General features: G+C 55.4%; 1 protein-coding gene across 1 annotated transcript in view; it reads left to right on the top strand.

Moving 5' to 3' along the window:
- CDH23 (cadherin-related 23) overlaps positions 1-18,589 on the top strand; it is a 381,871-nt gene that overhangs the window by 175,595 nt on the left and 187,687 nt on the right. The window lies entirely within an intron of this gene.

Below are 18,589 nucleotides of genomic sequence, written 5' to 3'. Positions count from 1 at the left end.
ACCTCCCACATCCCTCTCCTCTCCTGCCAGCTTCTCTCAGCTGGACACGGTCCCCTGCAAGGACTCAGGGCCACAGGGGCAGATCAGTTCCTGAGTGTGTGTGTGTGTGTGTGTGCGCGCGCGCGCGCGCCTACATCTCCTACTAAGTCATTTCAGACCCATCTGTCTGATCACTGTTAAGCACCTATTAAGCACCTATTGTTTACAAGGATCTATATTTGGCCCCTTGAGGGAGCTCAGGAAGTATAACCCCATGGTCCTTTCCCAAGGACCCAAGTGTGTCTACACAAAGGTGGAATGAACCTTTTGAAACGTATACAAGCTTTGGCCGGTGTGGCTCAGGTGATTGGAGCATTGTCCCGTGCACTGAAGGGTCGAGGGTTGGATTCCCAGTCAGGGCACATACCCAGGTTGCAGGTTCGATCCCAGGTCCAGACGCGTACAGAAAGCAACCGATCAATGTTTCTCTCTTGCATCGATGTTTCTTTCCCTCTCTCTCCCTCTCCCTTCCTCTTGTTCTAGAATCAATAAAAATGTGTCCTTGGGTGAGAATTTATAAATAAAAATAAATAGAATAAAACATATACCGAAATGTAGAAAGTTTAGAAAGTGGAGATAAGCGGGTATAACAACAGCCCAGGAGCGCAGAGACACTGGTACCGGTGGTGGGTCCAGGGCCCAGGGATGCCCAGCGAGGGCTCTGGAGCTCGCTGAGGAAGGGGACGTAGGGCTGGGAGTCGGGAAAGGCTCTCTGACAAGAGGCGGACTAGGGCTGAGCCTTGGGGCGTGAATCAGATAGTGAACCGGAGCGCAGGAGGGCTGGCGGGGCGGGCAGCCGCCCACAGAGAGGCCCAGAGGGAGAAACCTGCAAGTGGATGGAGGGACAGGTGGCGACTCATGTGACTGATGCAGGGTTTGTGTAGCAGGCTGGTGGGAAGGTGGGCTGGGACACACCTTAAATGCCAGTCAAGGAATTTGGGTTCAATTTTGGAGGCAACCCAGAGGGGAGGCAGCTCGTGTAGTGTTCGCGGCCCAAGCTCTGGAATCGGACGGGGCCTGCATTCAAGCCCCGCCTTGCCGTTTGCTAGTTCTGTGTCCTTGGGTGAGTCATTGGCCCTTTCTAAGCCTCGCTTCACTCGTCTGTGTAAGAACGACATACTCAGGTGCACTGCCGTTCCGTTGGTCCCTGCAGCAGGGAGGGGACGGCTGGGGGGTTAAGCCCCGGCTCCTCTGTGCTTCGTTCCAGAGTGGGCCCATCCGCCAGAACTGGCTGCAGGCCCCACCTTGCCGCCAGAGGCTGTGGGGTGTGGGGAAGCAGCCATCAATCTGTGTCTGCCACCAGGGCTACCAACAAGGATTTGGAGGGGAGGAGCCCCGGGATTTGGGCAGAGGACCTAGTGCAGTACCTGCCATGCACGGGTCTAACCAGAGGGGTTCAGGGAGCATCACCACCAGCAGGTCCCGAACCCCCCAGGCCCTGCTCACCGGACTGGTTGGGGGTGAGCGGGTGGGTTCCAAGGTCACCCTGACCCCTTGGGTTTTATCTCAGGCTCTTTGCTGGAAGCCCTTTCTGAGGCATCTACAGGAATTTGAGGGGTGTCTGGGTACAGCCTCCCTCTAGTGACGGCTCCCCACCCGGGCACAGGCACCAGCACGCCTGCTGTAGACACGGGATCCAGCACAGCGAGGGACCGCTCCCCTCTTTTCCCCAGGGAGTTGGCCAGCGTCTCTGACAGTGGAGGACTCGCCTCTTCCCCACAGGGTTCCACTTCTCCAGGGCACAGTGAGGTGCAGGAAGAGAACTATCCCAGAGGAGCTGTAGCCCCAAGGCCCAGACTGTCCCACCCCAAGGTTATCTCATCCTCCAGGCTCCCAACAGAGCTGCACCCGCACCACCCCCACCCGAACCACTCCAGTGTGGTCCCGGGCTGCTTGCTAAGTAGGAGGGAGGGACAAGCTGCTTTCTAAACTGCCTGCCCTCTTTATCTCGGATGTCTTCTCCACTCGCCAAAACCCCAGAGCGATTCAGGTCTGGACACTGCGCCCTAGGCCCAGCCCAGGGCACCGAGGGTCAGGCCCCTGGGTCCCAGGCTGGAGTGTTCAGCCACGTTGCCAACAGGAACAGAAAAGACAGAGGCCACTGAAAACTCTAAGACAGTGGTTCTCAACCTTCCTAATGCCGCGACCCTTTAATACAGTTCCTCATGTTGTGGTGACCCCCAATTTCATTGTTACAAATTGAACATAATTAAAGCATAGTGATTAATCACAAAAACAATATGTAATTATATGTGTTTTCCGATGGTCTTAGGCGACCCCTGTGAAAGGGTCGTTCGACCCCCAAAAGGGTCGCGACCCACAGGTTGAGAACCGCTGCTCTAAGAGAACTCAGGCAACTTTTGTAAGAGACTTTCTAGTTGTCACTTCTCCCAGTCTCCTTTCTGATGGGAGAATGCGTCTGTCGGGATTTGTGTCTGAGTTGAAGGTGACTCTGGATTTGCTAAGTGTGGCAGGAAAATGTGCTCAAACTTGGAGGAAGAAGGGAACCCGCATGTGGAGAGGATCACAGGTGTCACAGATCCTGTGGAGCCATGTGGTTCCCCCTTCCGCTCCCCAGGACTGTGATTTGCATTATTAGTGTGAGGGTCTAATATCTGTCCCCCGATTAGACGGAACGAGCCACGGGCAGGGGCAGGTCTGCTTTTGCTCACTTCAGAAATACGGATAGTGGGGTTAGGGCTCGAGTGAATGACACACTGACCCAGACTGGCCATCACTCAGAGCCATTGTGCTGAAGCCCAATTCCTGCCAAGTTGGTGTAGGAAGGGGACCCCAAACGTCCACTTTGGGGCAGTAGAGGGTGCTGATGGCAAACAGCAAGGGAAGGAGGCAGCAGTTAGCCCCCCAGTCAGCACTGTGCAGCCAGCATTTCTAATGAGGATGCTAATCTAATTCACAAAGACTGGATGGTGCCTGCCGTCCTCTCCACTTCGAAGGTTCTACTCGGTGTCTTGCTGCATCTCAGGCTCTGCCGGACCATTCCAGGCGACAAAGGTGCTTGAGAGAGGGCCCTTCTCTCTCCCAAGGACTCCATCCTCATTGTCAAGTCTCCAGGAGTAATTTCTTCTGATTTGCTCGGCTATAGAAAACTCACAGAAGCCAGGGAAGGAAGGGACAGGGCGGGCCGAAACCAACAACAACCCATTTATTCTGGGTGACAGTTGAGATGCAAATAAACGGTTGTAATGCAAATCACACCCAAAAGAAATCTCAAGGCAAAGGCCCCAGGAGTCAGCCTTGGTGTGGGAGCCCATCTCTGAGTTTCAAATTAAAGGCTGCGGCAGCTTCGTCCTGTGCCTGGCTGCTGGGCGGTCTCCTGTCCTTCCTCGGGCTCAGGGAAGCCACGGGAAGCGCGCAGCACACTTGTTCGCGTTGATTCCATCCTGTCTGCACCCACCTCCTGCCCCCAACATGTTCTTTGCATTTTCTCCACTTAGTTAACTTTTCCTCTCCTGATCGTGCCTGTGCCTTCTCCCCCCTCCCCCTAGTCCTATCCAGCCCCAGGCTGTCCTGTTTGCCCATCTACACCAGTGGGGTTATTGGGATGGCTGGAATTTTCCATTCAGTTCTTAAACCTTCTTCTCCTTGGAAGCAAGTGGATTATCTGCGTTCTGCATCCTGCCTCTGAAGGGTGGGGAGGGAGGGGAGGGAGACAGGGAGTGTGGGGGGCCATCCATGCCTCCAGCTGCTTTACAAATTCCAGCAACTGGGTGTGCTTTTAAACGCCATTTTGCATTATGCACGACCCCTCCCAGTGGACTCGGGTAGCTAAAACCGGGCAGTTCCTCTCACCTGCCTCCATCGACATCCCTTCGTGCGTCGTGTCTTTCTTCTCAGGAGTTGGGAGCATTTGATCCACTTTATTTCTGCCTCGCTCCTGACCCACAGCTTCGCAGGACACGCCTGCTGTTGTCCTTGAGAACATCTTCGTGGAGGAACAGGGTTAGAATGGGGAGTGGGGCCCCAGTATCCCCCACAGAGGCCTCTACTGCCTGGTTCTGGCTGCTTCTGGAAACAGACCTCATTCATTTGCCCCCACTGTTCTGAGGGACTGTATTGGAATTTGCACAGGTGGGGGAGGGGTGGTTAATGCATTCATTCACTCCACAAACATCACTGTGCACCTGCTCTGTCCCGACACGGGGTTGGGGGGGGGGGCAGTGCTGGACATGGGCCCTGACCTCCGGGAGCTTCTGTGTTGTCCCGTGGGGAAGCGGAGGAATAAGCACAGCATCGTTGCAGGTGGGAATGAAAGTCAAGAAGCCAGTAGCCTGTGAGTTGTGGGCTTGGGGGCAGGAGGTTATTTTTGACTCAGTGGTACAAGGCCTTCCAGGGAGGTGCGGTTAGAGCAGGGTTGCATGGTGCGGAGAGGCAGCCATAGGGGCTGCACAGAGAGAACATTCTCGCCGCGGGTGCGCCCCTGCAGGGGCAGAGGGGCCTGGAAATGGCCCGGCATCTTCAGGGAGCAGAAAAGAGGCTCCTGTGGCCGGGAACTGAAGAGCATAGGAGGCGAGGCCGCAGTCACCGCAGACGCGGGGCAGGCCTCGCCAGCACAGGGAGGCGTTTTTCCTGTCACGCTGAGCCCAGTGGGGAGAGAGGGAGTTGGCAGGTTCTGAGTCCTCTTTCTTAAGGAGCCATCTGATTGCTGTGTTGAAAGTGGACTGTCAGGGGCCGAAGCAGATGGAGGTAGGAAAGTCTCCCACACAGAAGACCGCCCCCTGCCCTGGCCACGGTTCCAGCCGGCAGGTGCTTTCCAGCACCAGCCCGAGGCTCTCGTGCAGTTTAGCCATTTCCTCTTCGGGTGTCTGCAAGAAGCCAAGGACCCCATCCCCTTATAAGGAAACCTAAAAAGTCCAAGAAACTGCCTTCAGAGCTCTTCCCAGGAGGACACCGAGTGGCCGCCTTGAGTCTTTATGACAGAGCGCCCCCCCTCACCCCCACCCCCCAGGTAGAATTGGCTCAGCATTTTGAACTCTGACCACAGTGTTCTGCAGCCAGACCTCCCCAGCAGCCCATTGGAGGTGGTAGAGGAAACACAGAAGCCAGGCCCCACCGCAGAGTGACTCCAGGCAAGTCATGCTCCCATCCTGCCCGGCCGGTGTGGTTCAGTGGTTGAGCCTCTACCTATGAACCAGGAGGTCACAGTTCGGTTCATGGTCAAGGCATCCTTTTGGTCCAAAAGGAGGGGAGGGTGCCACCTGACGTCCCTCCTCACTACCGCCCTGATGTCGGCTCACCCTCCCTTCCCTGAACTTGCTCCAGCGGCCTCTGCTCCCCACTTGGGGCGGGGGCCAGGCACTTCTGTGGGCCTCATCTCCCACCAACCTCTCCCAGCTGCCCATGTGCTTGTTTATCAGATCCCACAGGTTAGGGAGAGAGAAGCAGCTGGAGTGGTTCAAACCAGGGCTTTGAGGCCAGACTGCCTGGGTTCAAATCCTGGCTCTGCCACTTTTGATCTGTGTGACCTTAGGGAACTTATGTATCCCCTCTGACTGGTTTTCTAATCTGCGAAAGGGAGACAATAATAGTACCTGCCTCACACGCTCTCATGAGGATTAAATAAGTCAGTATGTGTCCTTAGAACAGTGCGAGCCTATGAAAAGCGCCCTGTAACGTTTGATTGCTTTTATTGTCCCCAGCCCTGAGAGCTACTATATATGTAATGTCGTGTCCTTTTCAGAGAGGAGGCAGTCAGGGCTCAGAGAGCTTAAAGGGCTTCCCTGAGCTCACACAGACAGTGGGCCTCAGGGCTTGGCCTCGAACTCTCAATCCTGTGCTTCATGCATGTATTGCGGGGCTCCCCATTCTTCTCAAAAGTTTCCAGCGTGGCTGGGGGGAGGTAGAGGGGGAAGGCAAGGCAAGGAGGGGCGCCTGCCCGACAGAGGTGAGCAGGGACGCATCTGTCAGGAGCTAATTCCTATTGCAGGCAGGAGATGACACGATTCATTTGTTTGAGGGGCAGAGCAAACACAGAGAAAATGATCCCCCTCCCCAAGGAGAAAACATCACCAATAAATAAATGAAAGAGAGCAAATGACGGGAGAAAGGCCATATTCCACAGCACGGGGTGTATTCGCAGGGATGGGCAGCGGGAGGGCCAGCGAGGAGGGTAGGTTTTCTCGTTCTCCTGCTCATCTTGGTGCTGCTTTTATCCATCACCCTCCCTTTCCACTCCACGTGTGCTCCAGGCCTGTCAGAGAGCCCAGCCCGCAACCTCGTGTTTATTTACATTTAATTTCGCATTTGTTCCTGTTGGTCCGTCTGTCCAGCCTGCAGTTTCTCGGGCCCTCTCCTCTTGCGGCCCGCAAGGTGTGTGGCTGCCGGCCCCTCCCAGGCTTCCTGTCAGCCAGGGGTTCTGGACCCGGGAGAGGGGGCCCATGGAACCCCCAAGCACCCATGACTCTGGACGGAGAAAAATGCATCTTTATTTTCACTCACCTCTCACTGACCTTGAGCCACACCCTTTAAGTATGAAAAAATGGCATTAGTGGTACCTGTGACTTTGACCCCAAGAGAAATTGCAGATATTTTCACCTATTACAGGTGTCCCAGGGATCTCAAAATGCCATTCACATGCATCACTACTTTGAAATTACAGCATATATTAGGCCCAAATCTCATTGTCTCATGCATTAAAAAGCACATGATTCTACCATAATGCACTTTAAAAATACTTTGATGACTGTATTTCAAAATAATTAGTCGACTTTGTGGGGTTTTTTAATGTTATACAATTTAAAATGTTATTCTGAGAAGGGGCTTCCCCATACTGTCGGGGGAGGGGGGTCTGTGGCCCCAAAAAAGATGCCACCCCTCTTGAACCCCTGTGCTCACTGACTGCGAACCTCAGCCCGCTCCCTCCTCAGCTGCCTCTCTCCAGCCCACATTTCACTGCTCTGAGTTGGGGTCTGGGCCACACATCCCTGTGGGGTGGGGTGGGGTGGGGTAGGCGAGGGTGGGAGCAGGGAGGACATTTGCTCCTTGTCACACACTCAGCTGGGGGTCCATTTTCCAGTTCCAGACCCTCCAGGCCACCGCTCAGCTGGGCCCCATCAATCCACCGCCAGCACCTACTTTTCAGTAGAGTCACGGGAAACATGCCTCCCAGCCACCCCAGGGAGCAATTCCAGCTGCTTACTCATCCGGCCGGCTGACACCCAGGGCCTGGACCTCTGCTTTCCAAAGCAGCCTGAACTAGAACCCAACCCCGAGAAGCAGGGACGAGAGGGCAGGCCTGGCAGCCAGCGTCCATGGCGGCAGATGTAGGCCCCTGCCCTCTGTGCATGTCTGATGCTCAGGTATCCAGGCCCTTCTTTCCCTCCTTTAGGGAGGGAACTGGGATCTGCCCGGAATCACGAACCTCCCCCCGAGTCCCCCAGGAGGTACAAGGAAATGATGAAACGCCTCTCACAGGCTGCACCTCTCACCCAGGGAAGGAAAGCAGAGAGGAGGTGGCGGGAGGGCTGATCCCCATCCCCCCAGCCAGCGTGCCCACCCTGGCGGCTCCTGTTTCTCTGCGGCTCTGCTGGTTCTGCTGCACAGTGTCCACCCAAAGCAGCGTCAGCAGAGCAGGTCCCTGAACTCCGCGGGGCCTGGGTGAGCCCCACTGCACTTGTCCCCGCCCCGCCTCCTCCCTGCTGGTGGATGGGGGTCCGTTGGCCAGACCTCTGTTGTCTCAGCTTCGGCTCGCATTTCCAGGGTTTCTCCCCCAATAGTAGGCTCTCCGCCGGGAGAGGATCTGCCCACTTCAAAGCAGCCGCTCTGGAAGGGAAGCCAAGGGGAGCGGGCAGCCCTGCTTGTGCTTTTCCCATTAATTTCTCCCCAGTTGGCTTCGCTGAGGCCCTTACGGTGACGACGATGATTATGAGGATTTGTGTGTGCGTGGCTGCGTCCCGTGGTGTGATTCCTCTCTTCGTGCTAAGCTCCAGCCGCCCTGAGGACCGGAGGGAGCCCTCGGCAGGGCGCAGACACCCCCTAATTTAGTCTCGTTCGTAATCTAATGAGCGTGCTGTTTACACCGGGCCCACAGCCCCGGCGAGGTGTGCAGCAGGCAGCCTGTTTGGCAGCCCTAGCGCCAGGGCCCGTTCTTCACCCGCTCACGCCCCAGTGCCCTCGGCTCAGACCCCCCAGCAGCTGGGGGTCACCTTTCATATGGGATTTGGGGGTCAGTCCCCTCTCACCCAGCTCCCTGGCGGTGGTCCCTTCCCCATGCCCACCACCACCCACGCTCGTGAGCAGGACGGAATGGGTGGGAGAGAGTGGGAGTCATTTTATCGTGGGAATCACACTCCCCAAAAGCAGCGGCTGGTCTTCCTGCAGACCCTCCCTGGTAGCCGAGCAGGTCTAACAAACCTCTCCATCCCTCTTCCTCTCTCCATTGCCTCTTGGCTGGCTCATGCCCACCATGGTGCCCCTTCACCATGGGCACCAGTGAGCCCAGTCCCACCCGAGAACGTGGCTTCTTCCTCCCACACTCCCCCCCCCTTTGCCACCTCTCGCAGTGCCCCTGGCAGCAGCAGGTGGTGTGCTTTGTCTGTGCCCCTGTCTCACAGGGTAACGCTAAGCACAGCTCCACTGGGAGTTGTGCCCAAGTGTCTCACCCCATCACTGTGGCCGTGGGCTGGGAAACACCCTAATCAACTAGAAACAGGGACTGGAGGGTCCCGCCAGGCAGCTGTGGTGAGGGTGGGCCACCAAGGAGGACACAGAGCCCGCTCCCCAGAGCCAGCACCCTGTCCTGCCCGCCTGGGCGCCTGCCGGCTCCGTGCCCTGGGGTGGGGGGGGCGTCAGTGCAGGACCTGGCGGGAGGGGCAAGAGGCACTTCCTGGCACAGCAAGGTTTCATGGTGGTGGTGTCACTGCCCATGAAGGCACAGGGCAGAGACCTTCCCTTCCCCATCCCCAGGCCTCAGTTTCCATCTGTCACCCACTTCGTTTGAAAAAGGAATGGAGAGGAAGAAGGAATTGTCGAGCTCAAGGACGTCATATGTTGACAGCGGGTTAGCCAGTGCAGAGCAGGCTTTGCTCCTTCGCCCTGACTTGCGCCCTGAGTCTCGTGTCAACAGGCAGATATCTCTGGTCTGCTCTCACAAGCAAAGCGGGGCTCAGAGAGGAACCTCCTATGTAAAGTCACAGAGCAGCACAGATGATACTCAGTGTGAGTGAACACAGGCTGGGCGCGCCCAGGCCTGGGGCGGGAAGAAGTAAGAGATGCCCTGTTGGCTCTTGAATTGAGCGGGGAGGTGGGAATTCACCCATTCCTTCATTTATTCAGTAAGTATTTGTTGAGCAACTCCTCTGTTCTGGATGTGATTCTAGGTACTCTTCCTAAGTGAGCACAACAGCCCAAGTCCAGGCCTCAGGCAGCTGTGGTTCAGGGGTGGAAGACTAAAGAATCAAACAAGTAAATACATGGGTGCTGTCAGGTGGTGTGTGAGCCATGGGGAAAAATAAAGCAAGGTGAGGGGTTTAAGGGAGCCCTGGGAAGGGGGAGGGGTCAGTGGGAGCTCCTCTGATAAGATGGCATTTGAGAAGAGACCTCAGTGAAGTGGGGGTGAGCCATGTGCATATTGGGAGGAAGAGCATTCTAAGCAGGGGGAACAGAAAGCACAGCGGCCTGCACATCAGTAAAGGAAGAGAGAGGAGGCCAGACCCGCTGGGCACTGTCAGGGCTTGGCATTCTCAGGAGTGAGGCAGGAGCTCCCTGAGCTAGTGACTTGATCTGATTGACATTTCAAAGGGATACTCTGTGTAAACAACCCGATGCTCATCAGCTGATGAGTGGGTAGAACAGAATGTTGTCTCGCCGCACAGTGGAATATTATTCCACGACTAGAGGCCCGGTGCACGACATTCGTGCACTGGGGGGGGGGGCGGTCCCTCAGCCCCACCTGCACCCTCTCACAGTCCGGGAACCCTCAGGGGATGTCCGCCTGCAGGCTTAGGCCTGTTCCAACGGGTCCTTAGCGCTGCTGCAGAGGCGAGAGAGGCTCCCACCACCACCACTGCACTCACCAGCCGTGAGCCTGGCTTCTGGCTGAGCAGCACTCCCCCTGTGGGAGCGCACTGACCACCAGGGGGCAGCTTCTGCGTTGAATGTCTGCCCCCTGGTGGTCAGTGTGCATCATAGCGACAGGTCGTTCCACCATTCGGCTGATTTGCAAATTAGCCTTTTATTATATAGGACTAGCCCAGCCTGTGCCCTCTTGCAGTCCAGGATCCCCTCACAGTCCGGGACCCCTCGCTCCTTACCACCTGCCTGCAGCGGAGGCGGGAGAGGCTCCTGCCATGCCGTTGCGCTCACTAGCCATGAGCCCGGCTTCTGGCTGAGTGGTGGTCCCCCTGTGGGAGCACACTGACCACCAGAGGGCAGCTCCTGCATTGAGCATCTGCCCCCTGGTGGTCAGTGCGCATCATAGTGACCGGTCATTCTGGTCATTCTGCTGTAATGGTCACTTAGATTTTTATTATATTGATTATGGTAGTGAAGTACTGATAGATACTACCACATGGGTGAACCTAGAAGACATTGTGTGCGGTAAAAGAAGCCAGACTCAAAAGGCCACATCATGTATAATTTTATTTGTATGAAATGTCCAGAAAAGGCAAATCCACAGAAAGGAGTCAGGTGAGTGATTGTAGGGACCAGGGGAGGCAGAAGAGGAGTGAGCGCTCATGGGTGTGGAGATTCCTTTTGGAGAGATGAAAATGTTTGGGGATCGGATAAAGGTGGTAGTTGCAATATCATGAATATACTAAAACCCCTGAATTTGTATGCTTTTGATGTTAAAACAGTGAATTTCATCTTTAACTAACAAATTTTTTAAAAAAACACTCTGGCTGCCCAGGGTGAATAGACAGCACGGGGCAGGGTGGTGACTGGGAGGGGAGGACGGTGATTGGAGGTGCTGTGGAGGGTGCAGTGGTCAGCGCCTGGGCCGGTTTGAAGGAAGAGGTAGTAGGATCTGCTGATGTGTGTGGGGGGTGGTGTAGGAAGGAGGTGAGAATGACGACACAAGGTGTTTGACCTGAGCACTTAGAAACATCATGGAGTTCTTACTTCCTGAGATGGAGAAGCAGTAGTTTCAGAGGGGAAAGGTGGAATTCATGGTTAGCTTTCAGCATATTATGTGTGACATGCTTGTCAGACACCCCATGGAAGTGCCGAGAAGGCAGAGGGCTGTGCTGGTAAGGATCCACTAGGCCAGTGGTCGGCAAACTGCGGCTCGCGAGCCACATGCGGCTCTTTGGCCCCTTGAGTGTGGCCACGAAGTTTCAATTGCACTGTACATGCGCACCTGCATGTGGTATTTTGTGGAAGAGCCACACTCAAGGGGCCACAGTTTGCCGACCACTGCACTAGGCAACTCTGGGGTGGGGGAGGGGCTCCTCATTCGTAGCTTTTGTGGATTTCTATGATGTAGATGCTCCTACCACAGCCCAACTCCAGCTGCCAATGTGACCTCACTGGCTCTCCCAGATTCTGGAAATCTAACAGGAGCCTCGGCAAGCCAAGCAGGCTCCAGCCACCACTCTGTGGCTCTGGCTGGAGATGGGAATGTAAGCGTCGCCAGGCCAGCATCTGGGCTGTATATGCAGCCACAGGGCTGCGCCTTAGCCGGTTTGGCTCCGTGGATGGAGTGTCAGCCCTCAGGCTGAAGGGTCCCAGGTTTGATTCTGGTCAAGGGCATGCACCTCAGTTGCAAGCTCCATCCCTGGCCCCAGGTCAGGGTGTGCAAGAGGCAACCCGTCAATATTTCTCTCTGTGTGTCTCTCTCCCTTCCTTCCACTCTCTCTAAGAGTCAATGGAAAAATATCCTCGGGTAAGAATTAACACAATTAAAAATTCCTATCTAATAAAATTAATACGCAAATTGACCATCACTCCAACACACAAGATTGCTGCCCCCATGTGGTGAAAGATGGCTGCCACAAGATGGCCAGCAGGGGAGGGCAGTTGGGAGAAACCAGGCCTGAAAGGGAGGGCAGTTGGGGGCGATCAGACCTGCAGGGGAGGGCAGTTAGGGATGACCAAGCTGTCAGAGGAGGGCAGTTGGGGGCAACCAGGCCTGCAGGGGAGGACAGTTGGGGGGAACCAGGCCAGCAGGGGAGGGCAGTTAGGGGCAATCAGGCTGGCAGGGGAGCAGTTAGGTATCAATCAGGCTGGCAGGGTGGTGGGTAGGGACAATCAGGCAGGCAGGCAAGTGGTTGGGAGCCAGCAGTCCTGGTTGGAGAGGGTACAGGCTGGGCTAAGGGACACACACACCCCATGCACAAATTTCGTGCACCAGGCCTCTAGTAATAAAAATAATAATAATAAGGCCACAGGTCAAGTGGGCTCACTGCCAGTGGGGTGTGGGTGGAGCAGAGAGCAGGGCTGGGACTAAGCAGCCCTGGGATCCCCAGTGTTAGGGGAGATGAGGATGAGCCAGTAAAGACACTGAGAAGGAGCTGCCCCTGAGGTAGGAGAGGACTAAGAGGAAGCACTAGGCGACCGGAGGAGGATGGAGGCAGTGGGAGCACCGAGCAGGACTCAGAGGAGGGAGAAGGCAGCCTGCCCTAACTTCCAGCCCTAGTTGTCAATTAGCATGTGAATCTGTGTTTACGTTTCTGTTTTCAGCATAATGACTCTTAATTGCCCCCATTAGGGAATGTCCAAATCCTCTAAGATTTACAGAGCAGGCCGACCAGGCTTTTTTTTTAAAAATCCACTTGACCCTCTTCTCCCACCTGCCTTAATGCCCTCCCCTGGCACACCCGCGGCTCAGCCCTGAGAGGGACGCAGGGCTCCCCCAAGCTCTGTGGCCCATGCAGCTGCAATAACTTGGTCCCATACTCATAGGGATGGGACTGTGCTTGGGTAAGCAGACCACTAGGGTGAAGTGAGAATCAGGGGATCTCAAAGGCATTGTGCGGGTGAAGCAGCCGGTCTCAAAGGCTGCATCCTGCGTGATTCCATGACACTCTCCAAAGACAAAACTAGTGATGGAGGACCGATTGGTGGTGAGCAGGGGTTTGGGGAGCAGAGGCTATTGTAGAGGGAGAGCATTGGAGAGTTCTTGGGGTTAAGGGGCTGTTTTGTATCTTGGTTGTGATGAGGGCAACACAAACCCATCCATGTGTTAAATTCATAGAACTGTATACCCCAAAATGTCTATTTCACTGCATGTTAATTATAAAAATTACCAATTATTGAAGGCCTCTCCACTCGCTCAACCTTCCACTCCCGCCATTTCCCCCGAAGGTGAAGTGAAAGGTTCCAGCATAAATAGCAGCACTGGTGGACTTTTAGACCCAGCGCCATCCTTCTCTCCCTGTCATTTAATTGTGCAAGTATGCAATACACACCCTGCTGTAAAGCCAAAGAGGGAGGCTGGAGGGCCTAGAATGCCAGATGAGTTTGAACCTAATTCAGCAGGCAATTGGGAGCCATTGATGGTTCTTGAGCATGAGTGATATCCTCAGCGCTGTGCTTTGGGTTGGTTAATCATGAAGACAGTGACCAAGGGTAATAGCAGACAAAATGAATGGTCAGGGCTGCATGTGGGGTAGGTGGGAAAAGCAATGGTATGTGGAGAATGTGGGAAAGGCAGTGGTTGGAATGAGGCTAGAGTTTGGATCCCAGAGATGGGAGTGGCAGGCTAGAAGGAGGACAAGAAGATGGGAACTGCCAACATCTGCCATCACTCTGCTGGACAGTGGCCAGGCCTTGCTGGTTTCATCTTTACCTCATATTAGTTCCTTAGCTGGGTACCCTACTCTCTCTCTCTCTCTCTCTCTCTCTCTCTCTCTCCTCTCTCTTTCTGATTTGTCTCTATTAGTTTCTCTTAGAATCCAATTATCTCTCTTGCCCCCCTTTCTGCACTTCCTCCTATCTCTGTCTTCTCTCTGAATTTTCTCACACCCACACATTCACAGATACACACATGGAGCTCATTCATTTATGCATTTGTGCCTTTGTGCATTTAACTATAGTTATTGTTTGGCCAATGCATGTGTACCTTGAGAGGCGTGGACTTTATCAAGCAGGAGGGACTCTCTGCAGGCCTGGGCAGCTGTGTCGATGAGTTTGACTCTGGGATGCCCAGTGGTGGCTGAGTGACATGTGGGGCTGTCTCCAGGCATAGTCATCCCTCTGCCTGGGGCTCAGCACGCTGACTCAGCCCAGGACCCATTTCTTAGGGCACGTGTGGTATCTTTGTTCACAGGGAAGGGGACCTGAGTTGGGGCCGCTTCACCTGGCGGAAGGCTAGGAAGGGAAGGGAGATGAAATTGCCCACTTTCTTCTGGCTCCCAGGACCGCAGGACTCCCAGGTTCATGGCGTCTAAGTGATCATGCTCTCTATCCTCCAGACCTCCTGGAGGCCGTGGGAGCCCTCATTTGAAAGGCAGCCCAGAGAGCAGATAGTTTCCCTGAGGTCACAGAAGCACGTCAGCTCCGGGTTCTCTCCTCCCCTCCCACCACTCCAGCCTCGCAGCCCCCTGCCACGCAGAGGCGCAGGAAGATGGATTGGCTAGTGGAGAGGCAGAGGAATACAAAGTGGTGGGATTAGCAGCAGGCAGTGTCCCCCTCCTGATTTCCATAAAGCGGTTAGATTTCTTTGCCTGGCCACACATTTCTCTCTCTGTGGGAACAGGGAAATAGTTTTAGCATGGTAAGTAGACAGAGCCAGGCAGCTGCTGCATGCAAGGCCCAGCTCCTAGCTCTGAACCAGCCCCTCCCTGCTCCTGTCAGAGGCCCCTAGAGGTCCTGGGCAGAAGGCACAGGGTGCGTGCCCCTCAGCCAGCCATCGAGACTCCTCCCGCAAGGCCCTGTCCCTCAGATCAGGTGTCCTCCCCAGACAGAAGGGACCCCAGAGAGACGGAGGGACAATTCTGGGCTTGGAGCAGCCTCGGATGCACAACCTTTTCCTGCAAATTGGACTCTCCTCCCTGCATCACTGAGAACACTTACACCCCACTTTAGCCCCCTCCCAACCCCAGCCCAAACTCCAGGGTGGAGTTTGACAGTTGAGTGAAGGAGGGGGTGAAGCCAGGTGTGGGGGTGAGGACCGTGTCGATCAGAATGCTGATCAGAATGTCAGACCTTAACCATCAGAAAAGCGGCCACCTGTGTTGGGAGGTGCGCCTGGGTTACCAAGCGGGTCCATGAGGAAGGAATTGTTAGGCTTTCCATTTGGGGTAGGTGCCTTGCAAATAGGGGCACGTGCAGGAGGGAGAAAGGGAAGGCAGAGGGGGCGTGGCCTCACTTCCTTGAGATCTGGGGGGAGTGGAACATGTCCTGGAATGAAGAGCTCAAGCCTCATAAATCCTACGTGGCCCCCTCTGTCCTCTGTGTGGATTACCAGACCAGGTGACTGTGACAGCACCCTGTGTGTGTGGGCCTGGAAAGGTCCCTGTAACCCAGGCCCTCCACATAAAGCGGGCCTTTGGCCACGCCCACAGATACTGTTAAGGGGAGCCCAGCCCTCCTGGCCAGTCCCCCTAACGCCACTTTGTTTCAGACACTACCCACTGGGCTGAATGCTCTGGAGGACCAGAGCTGCCCAAAGATCGACTCCTCCCACAAATGGCTGTTCACTTGGGGCAGAGAAATGGGGTCACAGTGGCTGGTTCCAACTCTGGGGGTGGGTACAGTTAGCTTTGCCGTATCCAGTGTACTCAGGTAGCAACTAACCCCTCCCCAGCCAGGACCCACCCAGAGCAATGGCCACCAGGGCTGAGCAAGAGCCGCTGGTCAGTTGTGCACCTGCCCTCTCTGGTCAGGGCTAGGCCTGTGTGTGAGCTGCAGGGGGCCCTGAGCCCTGAGGTCAGCTCAGCCTTTGGGGAGCACCTATAGGACCCGGGGTAGTGTGGTTGGAACTAGATGCTTAGAACCCCTTGTTTACCACGCCAAGTGCATGACCTCCAGGCCTGGGCAGTGGTGCCAGTTGACCCCTACTAGGCTCTCAGGCCCAGCTGGTAGAGCTGGGGACCAGCTCGCATGGTTTTCCTGAGACTGCCCAGGTTTTAGCTCTGTAAGTTCTAAGTCCTGGGAGCCCACTCAGTCCCAGGCAAACTGGGACAGCTGGTGCCCCATCGTCTGATTCAGGCCTGAGAGGTGGCCCCCTCCCAGAGTAGATGGTGCCAGTTGACCCCTACTAGGCTCTCAGGCCCAGCTGGTAGAGCTGGGGACCAGCTCGCATGGTTTTCCTGAGACTGCCCAGGTTTTAGCTCTGTAAGTTCTAAGTCCTGGGAGCCCACTCAGTCCCAGGCAAACTGGGACAGCTGGTGCCCCATCGTCTGATTCAGGCCTGAGAGGTGGCCGGCTCCCAGAGTAGAAAAACGGAGGCTCTGAGCCAAACAAGCCTGGAATGTGGAAAAGAGAGAGCGGGGCTGACCTACCACCTTCGACATGGGCTTTGCTGGGTCCCTGGAGTTGGGACTCAGCCAGGAAAATGGGGAGGGGGCAAGGAGAGAGGGGTAAGAAGAGAGGCAGGTGGTCAGGTGTAGCTGCGCTTGGGAAGTGTGAGTTTCCCATAGTGCACTGTGGTGCAGATTGGGGAAATAGAATTTGAAAGCACCTGAGCCTCATTTACCTTAATGCAAGTACCCAATGCACCTTATAATTCATTTCCCAGAAGAGCTGGGGCTGGCTGACAGGCCAACGGACAAGATCCTTTCTGAGGGGGAGGGGAGGGGAGGTGCGCAAGTGCAGGTGAAGAGCACCTGCCCACCTTGCACCCCTTCTCTAGACACGCCCTCTATACACATGACCGTGTGATGAAATTGACAGCTCTCTAGTATTCTTTCCCCAAAGTGCCAGATGCCAATCGGATTGAATTAGATTTCACAAGGGTTTTTGCAATACATGGAATTCACCAGCAAATTACTCTTAAAGAGGGAAAATCAATCATTTGGAGCAGAGATAAGCTGAAGGCAAGGCAGCCTGGGATTGATCCCGTCTGTGCAGGCGTGTGTGGAATCCAACAGATAACCTGGGAGAGAGGGAGGGGAAGGGGGAGGGGGTCTGGCAGAGAGGGACAGGCACAGGGAGCGGGGGGGAGGAAAGGGGGCAACAAGAGGAGGAGAGAGAAATAGTGGAGGTAGATGGTAAAGAAGAGAGGGAGAAATGGAAAAGAGAATGGTGAGAGGGAAAAGAGCAAGAAGAGGGATAGAAGAAGGAAAGAGAGGAGAGAGGGAAGAGAGGCGAGGACTTGAAGGAAAGACAAAGATGAAAAGAGTAAGAGAGAAGGCACAGAGAGGCAGAGGAGTGGGAAGCAGGTATCAGTGGTTCTTAGAGAATCCCCCAGTCCGTACGTCCCATTGTGTAGATCAGGAAACTGAGGCCCAGCGAGAACACAGGGTTTGCCCCAGTCACACAGGGAGGAACGGCAGATCCAGAGAAAATGGGGTCCAGACCTTAGGCCCATGCTGCTCAACGGCCCAAAGCACAGAGGTGCTTGCGAAGGGCGTTAGGTGGGCAAGAGCCTGAAGTGAGGGCTGTTTCCTTCACCCTGGTGCAGGCCTGAGAGGTGGCCGACTCCCAGGTGGAGACACTGAGGCTCTGATGGCTGGACAAGCCTGGAATGCACCAGAGAAGGAGCAGGGCTGAGCTACCACCGAGTGGCATGGGCCCTGAGGTCCTGGAGTTGGAATTCTATGCCCAGGAACAGGAGGAGATGGGAGAACAGGAGAAGACAGACGGTGGTCCCTCACCCAGGACTTGCCCATGAAGTGCCAGCATTGGTTCTCCTGGACTCTTGAAACTTGGGGGTTGAGGCAGGGTTAGGGGCCAGTGACCACCATAGGGCTCCTTCCCATCATCCCCTGGAGTCCAGCTTCACAGTGGGCCGCCTAGTGCACTCGGCATGGGAAGCTGCCCTGGGGGGGGGGCAGGGCCAGAGAAACATGCCCCCCCTTAGGTGTGGGGGTCTGGAGGGAGAAGCTGCAAGCTTTGAGGTGGGGGATGAGGAGAGACCGGCCCTCTGCCTAAGGTTCACTTGGGCACGTCTGATTGGGGTTAATTGAGTGAGAGCATAGACAAAGGAGTGATAAGGAATCTTCAGTGGCTTTGATTTTCTCTGTCAATAGCATGGATTAGACCAGCAGAGCACTGGCGGGAGGGAGAACTAGGGCCCCTGCCCAGGAGGAGGGCTCCCCTCATCCCCACGCACATCCAAGCCTTCGCGCGCTCTCATTCCTGGCCAAGGTGTAGAAATCAGCCCCTCCCGCCGCCTCCCTTCTAGAACAACAATAACTCTCCTTTATTGAGCACGTGCTCTGACCCAGGCATTTTACCTCGATTTTGCAGCTCACCCACAATTGCCCTGTCAGGCAGCCCTTATTCTGCCTTATCTTGCAGATGAGGAAATGGAGGCTCAAGGAGGTGAAATTCTTTGGGCAAAACCACACAGCGGAAACGGGCAGTGCCCAAATCTGGGGTCAGGCCGTGTGCTTTCAGCCAGCACTGAAGCTCAGGGCTTCGCACCCTGGCATCACTGGTCACGGGCTCTTCCCTGGCAGGCCTAAGTTCTGGACAGGGCTTCTGT

This window comes from Myotis brandtii, unplaced genomic scaffold, assembly GCF_000412655.1.
Source record: "Myotis brandtii unplaced genomic scaffold, ASM41265v1 scaffold735, whole genome shotgun sequence".
NCBI classification, from domain to species: Eukaryota; Metazoa; Chordata; class Mammalia; order Chiroptera; family Vespertilionidae; genus Myotis; species Myotis brandtii.
Note: the sequence above shows the minus strand (reverse complement) of the source record. Positions and strands in the feature narration are given on the sequence as shown.